Here is a 10,698-nt window from a genome sequence, read left to right as displayed (position 1 = left end):
CTTCAATCTCAGCTGGTCTGCCTCAACCTAGTAACCATCCCATATCAACATACACCATAAAAATAAATAGCTAGCAGATACAGGCATTCATACATATCTAACAGATCACTACAACATAGCAACATCCTATATACCATAATACAAATCTAATAGATCACTACAACATAGCAACATCCTATATACCATAATACAGATCTAATAGATCACTACAACATATCAACATCCTATATACCAGGATATATATCTAACAGATCACTATTGATGGGTTTGATACAAAAGAACAATCTTATGTACTCATGCAAAACCCTAAAGCTTGGATCTAGCTTTCTCTATTGTACATGCAATTCATCCAAGACTTGAATACCCTAATATAGCATATATTGAAATCGAAATCTATAACAAAACGAGTTTAGATAATACATTTCGATGGTTTCAAGAATCCTTAATCTTCAAGAAGCTTAGTGTCACAAGTGTAACACCTCTAATGGCTTACAAACACCACAAGCAAGAGGATGATCTAGAAGAGAAAAGGAAAGAGGCTAATTTCGGCTATAGTAACTCTAGGGTTATTGGTGTAGTCGAAACTTGAAGCCCTGGGGTCCCTTATATAGCTGAGCAGCTAGGGTTTCAGTCAAAACCCTAATTGGATGACTTAGGCCCTAAGCAGCTTGTGAATCTTCTAGAATAAGGCCTCTATGGCCGAAATTAGAGTGGGCTTCCACTCCTAATTCCGTCCACCTCATATCCAGGAAGATCCACAGCCCAAAAACTAACTATCACACAATTGACAGTTCCAGTCCCCTTTATTCAATTAATCTCTTTTAGCCACAAAATTAATTCTTGACTAATATTAATTAAACTATATGATTTCTCCTTTAATATATTATTCACATAATATATTAATAAACCATAATACTCTCTCTCTCTCTCTCTCCATAAATCATCCTGTCAAGTTGCTTTGGTGAAGGCAACCCAAAAGGACCATGCACAACCGGGTCAAATACATACCAAATATAGTTACGGACTTAGACACTAATCCAACAGTCTCCTGCTTGGATAAGTCTAGAGTTAAAGAAGTAATTTGTCGTGTAAAGTCCCCTGTAGGGTTATACATTATATATAAACATGTTACACAGTAAGAGATAAATACAAGATCCTAAACATATGGATCTGATAGATACAACAATACATTTGAATAATCTTATCTCTTAACTTATCCTTTTACATTCCCCCTCAATCTAAACCGTGACAAGGTTTAGATTGTGTCTTAAATTTTGCAACATGTGCTTGGTCATCGGCTTAGTAAATCCATCTGCTAGTTGATCTCCAGAGGATATGAATCGAACATCAAGAGCACCCATAGCAACTTTTTCTCTAACGAAATGAAAATCCACTTCTATATGCTTAGTGCGAGCATGAAAATGGGATTGGCTGTCAAATAAGTTGCTCCTAAATTATCACACCACAACACATGTGGTCTTGGCTAATGAACACCTAGATCCTTGAGCAAAGATTGTATCCATGTTGCTTCTGCTGTCCCGTTAGCAAGAGCCTTATACTCAGCCTCAGTACTTGAGCGAGCGACAATGGGTTGCTTGCGAGAGCTCCATGATATTAAGTTTGGACCAAGAAATATTGCAAATCCTCCTGTAGATCTTCTATAATCCACACATCCTGCCCAATCTGCATCAGTAAAGACACTTAGAAGTGTTGATTTTGAGGGTCTAAAACAAAGTCCTGTGTTCACCGTTCCCTTCACATATCTTAAGATCCTTTTAACAGCCTCCCAATGAGTATCCGTAGGTTGAGATAAAAATTGACACACTCTATTTACAGCAAATGAAATGTCGGGTCTAGTTAGTGTGAGATACTGCAATCCTCCAACCATGCTACGATACTTAAATGCATCTTCACCATTAAGAGGCTTCCCATGATTACGAGACAATTTATCCATTACCGACATTGGGGTTGAAACACTTTTGCAATTCTCCATGTTAACACGATGTAATAGATCTATGGCATACTTTTGTTGCATAAGAGTGATTCCCCCTGAATTGTGAAGTACTTCAAGCCCAAGAAAATAATTTAGTTTGCCAAGATCTTTAATAGGGAACGAACCAGAGAGAGCACGTACTAGGTTATCAATGAGTTGTTGAGAAGACCCGGTAATAACAATATCATCAACGTAGATTAGCATGTAAAGAATGGTGGTACCCTGATGAAAAATGAACAAGGATGTGTCAGCTTTAGACGAATGAAAGCCTAGTTGATGAAGCTTATCACTCAAACGAGAAAACCAAGCTCTAGGAGATTGCTTGAGCCCATATATTGCTTTATGTAACTTGCAAACATAGTGAGGATGAGTAGAATCCTCAAACCCCAGTGGTTGTTGCATATAGACCTCTTCATTGAGAAAACCATGGAGAAAAGCGTTATTAACATCAATCTGTCGCAGGGGCCATTTGGGAGAGACCGCCAAGGAGAGAATTAACCGAATCGTGGCTAGTTTAACAACAGGGCTAAAAGTGTCGTGATAGTCCACTCCATGTTGTTGAGTAAAACCACGCGCCACAAGCCGAGCCTTATGCTTATCAAGAGAACCATCAGCATGTTGTTTGAGCTTGAAAATCCATTTGCATCCCACTATATTGACACCTGGTGGACGAGGCACAAGTGACCATGTGTTATTATGTTGAAGTGCCAAGAATTCCGCTTCCATGGCTTTGCACCAAGCCGGGTGAGTAGAGGCAATGCGATGCGTGGAGGGAACAACCATGAAGCCACGCTTAGTAGCATCATAAAGAACAGTCCCATCAGTAAATTGTCGAGGCCGAGTTATACCAGCATGTCCTCTAGTAACAACCCCTTGAGGAAGGGGTGAGGGGCTAGGTTGATCACTCAAGTCAGGAGATGAGACTGTTGGTGACGTCGGGGTGGAGGAAACTGAAGCCTCGGTGGTGGTTGCTGGTGAAGACATGGTCGAGAGAACTGGAGAGGACGGATTTGGCGGTGACAGTGGCTGTGGAGGATCACCAAGATTTGGTAGCCCCTGACCTGGAGGTGGAGCTGCAGCTGCATTAGAATTATTAGATAGCAACGATAGGTCATAACTCTTCATATGATCATTAGTAATTTCTGGTTCAACTTGAGGAAATGACACGACTTCAGAAGAAGAAGGTGATGTGTGACTGTTTGTGGAAGCAGCGAATGGAAATCTAGATTCATCAAAAATAACATCACGGGATATATAAACTCGATCGGTACTCTTGTCAAGACATTTATACCCTTTATGCATGGAACTGTATCTAATGAAAACACATAATTTGGATCGAAAATCAAGCTTATGTGAGTTGTATTTGCGCAGGCTTGGCCAACATGCACACCCAAAATTGCGAAGGAAAGAATAATCAGGTGTTATATTAAGTAGTTTTGTAATGGGGGTGGAGTTATGTATAGTGGGACTAGGCATGCGATTTATAAGATAGCAAGCAGTAAGGAATGCTTCATCCCAGAAACGAAGTGGGAGTGAAGAATGAGCTAATAAGGCCAAACCTGTTTCGACTATATGTCGATGTTTACGTTCCGCAATAGCATTTTGTTGAGAGGTATGTGGACTAGAGACACGATGAGAAATTCTTGTTTGTTGAAAGTATTTATGGAGCTTTTGGTACTCACCTCCCCAATCAGATTGGATGGTGCAAATTTTGGCATTCAGGAGGCGTTCAACATGATGTTGGAAGTTATAAAAAATTTGTTCAACATCAGACTTATGTTTAACAAGATAAATCCAAGCGTAACGACTAAAATCATCAATAAAACTAACATACTATCTATAACCACCGCTAGACACTTGAGCCGGTCCCCAAACATCCGTGTGAACCAACTCAAGTGGAAAAGATGACACATGAACAGAGTTTTTATAAGGTAATTGATGACTTTTAGACCGTTGACATGCATCACACACCAAGTGCTCATTATCTAAAGACACAACTAACTAATTTGACTTTAAAATATAATTGACTACTGTTGAATTTGGATGACCCAATCGTTGGTGCCAGTGAGACTTAGATACTCGAGAACTTGTGAACACCTGGTGGGAAGATGGAACATATGAGTGACTAATTGGCACCTGATAGAGACCACCCTTGCTTCTACCTATGAGTAGGATTTTCTTCGTGACCTTGTCTTTAACAAAGAAAACATCAGGGTGAATTTCAACAAACACATTATTATCAGATACAAGTTTATAAGCAGACAAGAGATGTTTATTGATTTTAGGAACACGAAGAACGTTTGTGAGAGTGAGTGGTTTGCCTGAACCAGAAATTTTAGAATGACCAATATGAGAGATTTGCAAACCTGCTCCATTTGCCACTTGGACTTGATCTTTTCCTTGATAGCGTTCCTGCACCATGAGGCGATCAAGATCATTTGTTAGATGATTTGTAGCTCCAATATCGAGATACCAGTGAGGATCGTTGATGTAGGTTCCGGTGGTGGCACTATTTCCTCCACGGTATTCCTCAGCCTGATATGCATGGTTGAATATGTTCCTACAGCTTAAAGCAGTGTGACCTGGAATTCCACATACCTGACATCGAGGGCCACTATTTCCCCTTCCTCGTCCTCTTCCACGCCCACAATTTCTTCCTTCTCGATAGTTCCCTCATTGGTTATTGTAGGAGTTCCGGCGTGGGGTGCTTTGGTCTTGTCGAGTCACATTGTTGGCAAAGGTCGAGAATTATGTTGCATTATTCATGGTGCTAGCTTGTGCTTCATGAGCAATTAGATATGAATAAAAGTCAGGTAGGGTTACCGTATGTTGATTGCTTAGCATTGTAATTGCAGTGAAGAGGTCGCCATGACCTGGCCCTAGTCCGGCAAGAATGTATCCAATGACCTCTTCATCAGTCATTGGGTGACCAATATTAGCCATAGTATCTGCAAGGCTGGTCATTTTGTGATAATATTCAGAGGCCGTCATATCTCCTTTCTTAGTTGTGGAGAGTTGGGCGCGTATTTGAATAGAGTTGCCACGATGTTGAGCTGAAAACATAGTGTGGAGGGACGTCCAGAGTTCGTAGGATGTATTTGAACATCTTGTGATTTGGGCAAGCACTTCTTCTGTCATGGAGGACAGAAGGGAACCGATAATTGCTTGGTCTTGGACAACCCATTCAGCGTATTGGGGGTTGTCAATTTGCCTGGCATCTGCACCTGTTCCTGAGGTTATTTTGGCAGTGGGTTTCGGTGTGGTACCATCAAGGTACCCGAACAGTTGGACACCTCGCAATATAGGGATGACTTGGGCTTTCCACAGGAGAAAATTGGTTCGAGTAAGTTTGCATGAGATGGCAGTGGCGATCTTGAAGGAGTTTATTGGAGACATGGTGAAGAAGAATCTGATAGAGAGGATCAGAGAGCCGGAAGATGGAGAGAAAATTACCAAGCCCTAGGAAGGCTCTGATACCAAGTTAAAGAAGTAATTTGCCGTGTAAAGTCCCCTGTAGGGTTATACATTATATATAAACATGTTACACAGTAAGATATAAATACAAGATCCTAAACATATGGATCTGATAGATACAACAATACATTTGAATAATCTTATCTCTTAACTTATCCTTTTACATCTAGTAACTATAAGTGCAAGTACTATCTGATTAGCAATCGTAGCTCTCAAAGACGTTGTCGAAGTCTGATCTTATTAGTAACCTGTCCTTTAGATAAGGGATCGTATAGTCCTTTATTCTAGATATCGTGCGGACAATTACATGGAACATAGTCATACTTATTGTCCACCAATTTGTTTCTTGATCTTTGATTCATCTGACATAGAACTTAATTGAACACATCGACTCAGTCCTAACCGGCCCCAGCACATAAGTCAAACCAAATCATCGAGGGGCCCAGATATCGCTTTTACCCTCTTAGGATAAAAGGAATAGATAAACTTCGACTTATATGCATTTACCATTCACTCATCAAATCATGCACAACAATGTGTTTTATAACATCAAGCAAGTGATGCATTTACGCATTATCACTACACAACCAACTCGCAAATAATAAACCATATATCTAGGTTTCAAGACCATATGATATTATCTTCTTGCGATCACTCGTGATAAATCCCATGAAGTGATGCCAGCAAGTGCGGGTTTAATCCAGTGCTCAAATCTTATTCATAAGCACTCATGAATGTTGCAACAAACTTTTGCTATGTCTAATACACTTTTAGACAATCTACAAACTAATTCTTGAAAATATTCTTTCATACCTACTCCCAAAGTATGAGCAATTGTGGAACGTTCGAATAATCTTATTATTCAGGAAGACAAAACATGCAAAGTGAAACAATAGGTAAACAATTAACATAAGACAATAAATTTACTCATAAATAATACTCCTTTATTTAATCATCAAATGTTAATTATAATTTATCGATTACACGTTTCTAAGCTATCTAATCTAAACTAATATTGTCCTTCAGCCCGATGCTCCTAGCGTGCTACAAGTGCTTAACCCTACTCAGTCCCTTCGTAAGGGGATCTGTTGGGTTATCCTCTAATGATACCCTTTTCACTACGAGGAGTCCCTATTCCACCCGATGTCGAATAAAATGATATTTCGTGTCGATATGTCGAGATCTACCATGATCCCTCGTTTCCTTGGTCAAGTCAACCGCTCCTTGATTATCAAAGAAAATTTTCATGGGCTCCTTTATGGCTGGTACAACTCCAAGGTCTCCAATGAAGTTCTTCAACCATATTGCCTCCTTTGACGCTTTACTCACCGCTATGTACTCTGATTCGCACGTTGAATCAGCTACGGTCTCCTGCTTGGAACTTTTCCAAGTCACTGCTCCTCCATTTAGGGTAAAGACCCAGTCTGACTGAGAATGGTAGTTGTCTCGGTTGGTCTGAAAACGGGCGTCACTATACCCTCGTACCCGTAAGTCATCACTCCCACCAAGGACTAGAAACCATTCCTTGGTCCTCTAAAGGTACTTAAGAATATTTTTGACTATGGTTCAATGTGCTTTACCAAGGTTCCCTTGATATCTGCTGACCATGCTCAAAGCGAAGGCCACATCAGGGCAAGTGCAAGTCATAGCATACATGATCGAGCCAACTGCGAAAGTGTATGGTACTCGGTTTATCTCTGCTATCTCGAATTTGGTACACGGGCTTTGATTCTTACTCAACTTGGCATTACTTTGGATTGGTAACTCCCCTTTCTTGGAATTCTCCATACTAAAACGCTTTAGTACCTTGTCCAAGTAAGTGTTATGAATAAGTCTTATTAGTCTTTTACTCCTGTTTCTCACTATCCTTATTCCCAGAATATAAGTAGCCTCTCTGAGGTCCTTCATAGCGAAACACTTCCCAAGCAAGGACTTGACTTCCTGCAGGGTCGGGGATTCATCCTCGCTTCGCAGAAAACCAAACTCTTTGACTTTCTCATCGAAACAAAGATTCCATCTGTGAGACGCTTGTTTCAATCCATAAATGGATCTCTCAAGCTTACACACTCTATTGGGGTGCTTTGCATCGACAAAACCCTCTGACTGACTCATGTAAACATCCTCAGCCAACTTTCCGTTAAGGAAAGCAGTTTTGACATCCATCTGCCATATCTCATAGTCATGAAATGCAACAATGACTAGCATCTCCCTAATAGACTTTATCTTCGCAACTGGTGAGAAGGTCTCATCATAGTCAACTCTGGGAGTTTGAGTAAATCCCTTCGCAACCAATCGCGCCTTATAGGTGTGTACCTTCCCATCCATGTCGGTCTTCTTCTTGAAGATCCACTTACACCCGACCATCTTACGGCTTGGCACATTGTCAACCAAATTCCAAACCTGGTTGTCATACATGGACTGAATCTTGCTGTCCATAGCCTCTTTCCATTTCGTAGACTCCAGGCCTGCCATGGCTTCCTTGTAGCTATTAGGTTCATCCAAATTTATTAGTGTAATATAACTAATAAACGTAGCACCCTCACTTGTTATATGAAAACCATACAACACAGGTGGAACACTAACTCTACTGGAACATCTAAGAGGTAAGGATTCATCAATTGGTTCAACTGGAGTTTCTTCCTCGAGTTGAGCGCCAGTGTCAGAGGTTCCTTCATCGCTTGACTCTTGAAACAACAAATAGTGGCAGTTTGCGCTGCCACTACCCCCGCTGCTCCAGCACCCCTGAGGCAGTATGCTGGAAACCTCCCCAACTGTTACAAGTGCAACTTTCACCACACCAGCCCTTGTCGAGAGATGTATTGCAGCAACTGCAACAAGAAAGGGCATACCACCCGATTCTGCAAGGCGCCATCCCAACAACCCACCCTGGCCGCCAACGTCGGGGCAAGTCGAGCCTGCTAAAGCTGTGGGGAGACCGGGCACTACAAAAGAGATTGCCCAAAGGCAAGAAAAGCAAATGTCGGCGGTGTCGGAAGGGTATTGACCTTAGGGAAAGGGGAAGCCATGGACGATCCCACAGTGGTTACCGGTACGTTTCTACTCAATAACTCCTATGCATGCATATTATTCGATAGTGGAGCGGAGAGGAGTTTTGTTAACCATCAATTCAAACAATTACTAAAACAAAATCCCCAATCACTAAAAAATACATACATCGTAGAAATGGCAAACAGAAAGGCAGAAAGCACTAACAAAATATACAAAGGGTGTACCCTCACTCTAGACAAACACTAATTCAAAATTGACCTAATGCCTATTTCAATAAATAGCTTTAATGTCATCATTAGCATGGGTTGGTTAAGTTCTAATCATGCCAACATTCTGTGTTATGAAAGGGTCGTTTGCCTTAATCTGCCAAGTGGGAAAACTCTCGTCATTTATGGCGACATACCTAGCAAAAACCTACAAATCATCTCTTGCGTCAAAGCCCCAAAAGTATCTCCGTAAGGAATACCACACCTTCTTAGCCCATGTAGTGGATAAGAAGCTAGAGGTGAAAGACATCGACGACATTCCGGATGTTTGTAATTTCCCGGATGTATTTCCAGAAGACCTTCCAGGAGTTCCACCCGCACGACAAGTCAAATTCTGAACCGATCTAATCCCCGAAGATACCCCCGTAGCCAAAGCACCATATCGCCTAGTGTTAGCCGAGATGCAAGAATTGGCCAGCCAACTAAACGAACTGTTAAACAAAGGGTTCATCCGACCGAGCTTCTCGCCTTGGGGAGCGCCATTTCTATTTGTGAAAAAGAAGGATGGATCGTTCCGCATGTGCATTGACTACCGCGAGCTAAATAAGCTTACCATAAAAAACCGATACCCTCTACCCCGAATCGACGACCTTTTCGACCAAGTCCAAGGAGCAACTTACTTCTCAAAAATCGATCTGAGGTCGGGATACCATCAAATATGAGTCCAGAAGGAGGATGTTCCTAAAACGACATTCAGGACCTGGTACGGTCACTACAACTTTGTAGTGATGCCCTTCGGATTAACAAACGCACCCCGCGGTGTTCATGGACCTAATGAACCGGGTGTGCTGGCCTTATTTAGATAAGTTCGTGATTGTCTTCATAGACGAAATACTGGTTTATTCAAGAAGAAAGGAAGAGCACAACCAATACCTACGAAAAGTATTAGAGACATTAAGGGTGGAGAAATTATATGCAAAATTCTCAAAGTGCGAATTTTGGATCCGAGAAGTGGGCTTCCTCGGAGATGTGGTTAGAAAGGAGGGAATACACGTGGATCCTTCCAAAATCAAGGCGATCGAGAACTGGTCAACACCAAGGATGCCTACAGAAATCTATCAATTCTTAGGCCTCGTTGGCTACTACCGAAGGTGTTGGATTAGTGTCTAAGCCCGTAAATATATTTGGTATGTAATTGACTCGGTTGTACATGGTCCTTTTGGGTTGCCTTCACCAAAGCAACTTGATAGGATGATTTATGGAGAAAGAGGATTAATTATAATTTATTAATGTATTATATGAATAATATAATAAAGGAGAAATCATATTGTTTAATTAATATTAGTCAATAATTAATTGATAGTTAGTTTTGTGACTAAAAGACATTAATTAAACTTAGGGGCCGGACTGGAATTGTAATTTTAAGATAGTTACAATTGGGCTATGGATCACCTTGGAACATAGGTTGGACGAATTTTATGGAAAGCCTATAAGGAATTCATCCAAGGGTTGTTCTAAAGGGAGTCCATGGGCTGCTTAGGGCATAAGCAGTCAAATTAGGGTTTCCTAGCGGATAACCCTAATTGCCTCACTATGTAAAGATCCTTATAGCCCCAAAAACGTGGGGAACTCTTTTGGAAGAACCCTAGGACGTTTTTGGTGCTTCTCATCCTTCTCTTTAGTCATCCTCTTGCTTGTGGTGTTTGTAAGCCATTAGAGGAGTGACACTTGTGACTCTAAGCTCCAAAGACAAGAAGATTCAAGCCATTGAAGAAGAGGTAATCATATAGATATGTATTCTTATGTCTATTTCGAAATACATATGCTAGATTAGGGTTCTTGAGTCTTGGATGAATTGCATGTACAATAGAGAAACCTAGATCCAAGCATTAGGGTTTGCATGAGCACATAGGATGTTCTTTTGTATAAAACCCATCAGAAGGTTCATCTAGAACTACTCCAAGATCGCCAAACCACTTACCACCCTGACCCAAAAGGGTGTGACCTTCAACTGGG

This window comes from Lactuca serriola, chromosome 5, assembly GCF_051521515.1.
Source record: "Lactuca serriola cultivar US96UC23 chromosome 5, Lser_US96UC23_V15, whole genome shotgun sequence".
Taxonomy (NCBI): Eukaryota; Viridiplantae; Streptophyta; class Magnoliopsida; order Asterales; family Asteraceae; genus Lactuca; species Lactuca serriola.
The sequence above is the reverse complement of the archived record's forward strand: the minus strand, read 5'-3'. Positions refer to the sequence as shown.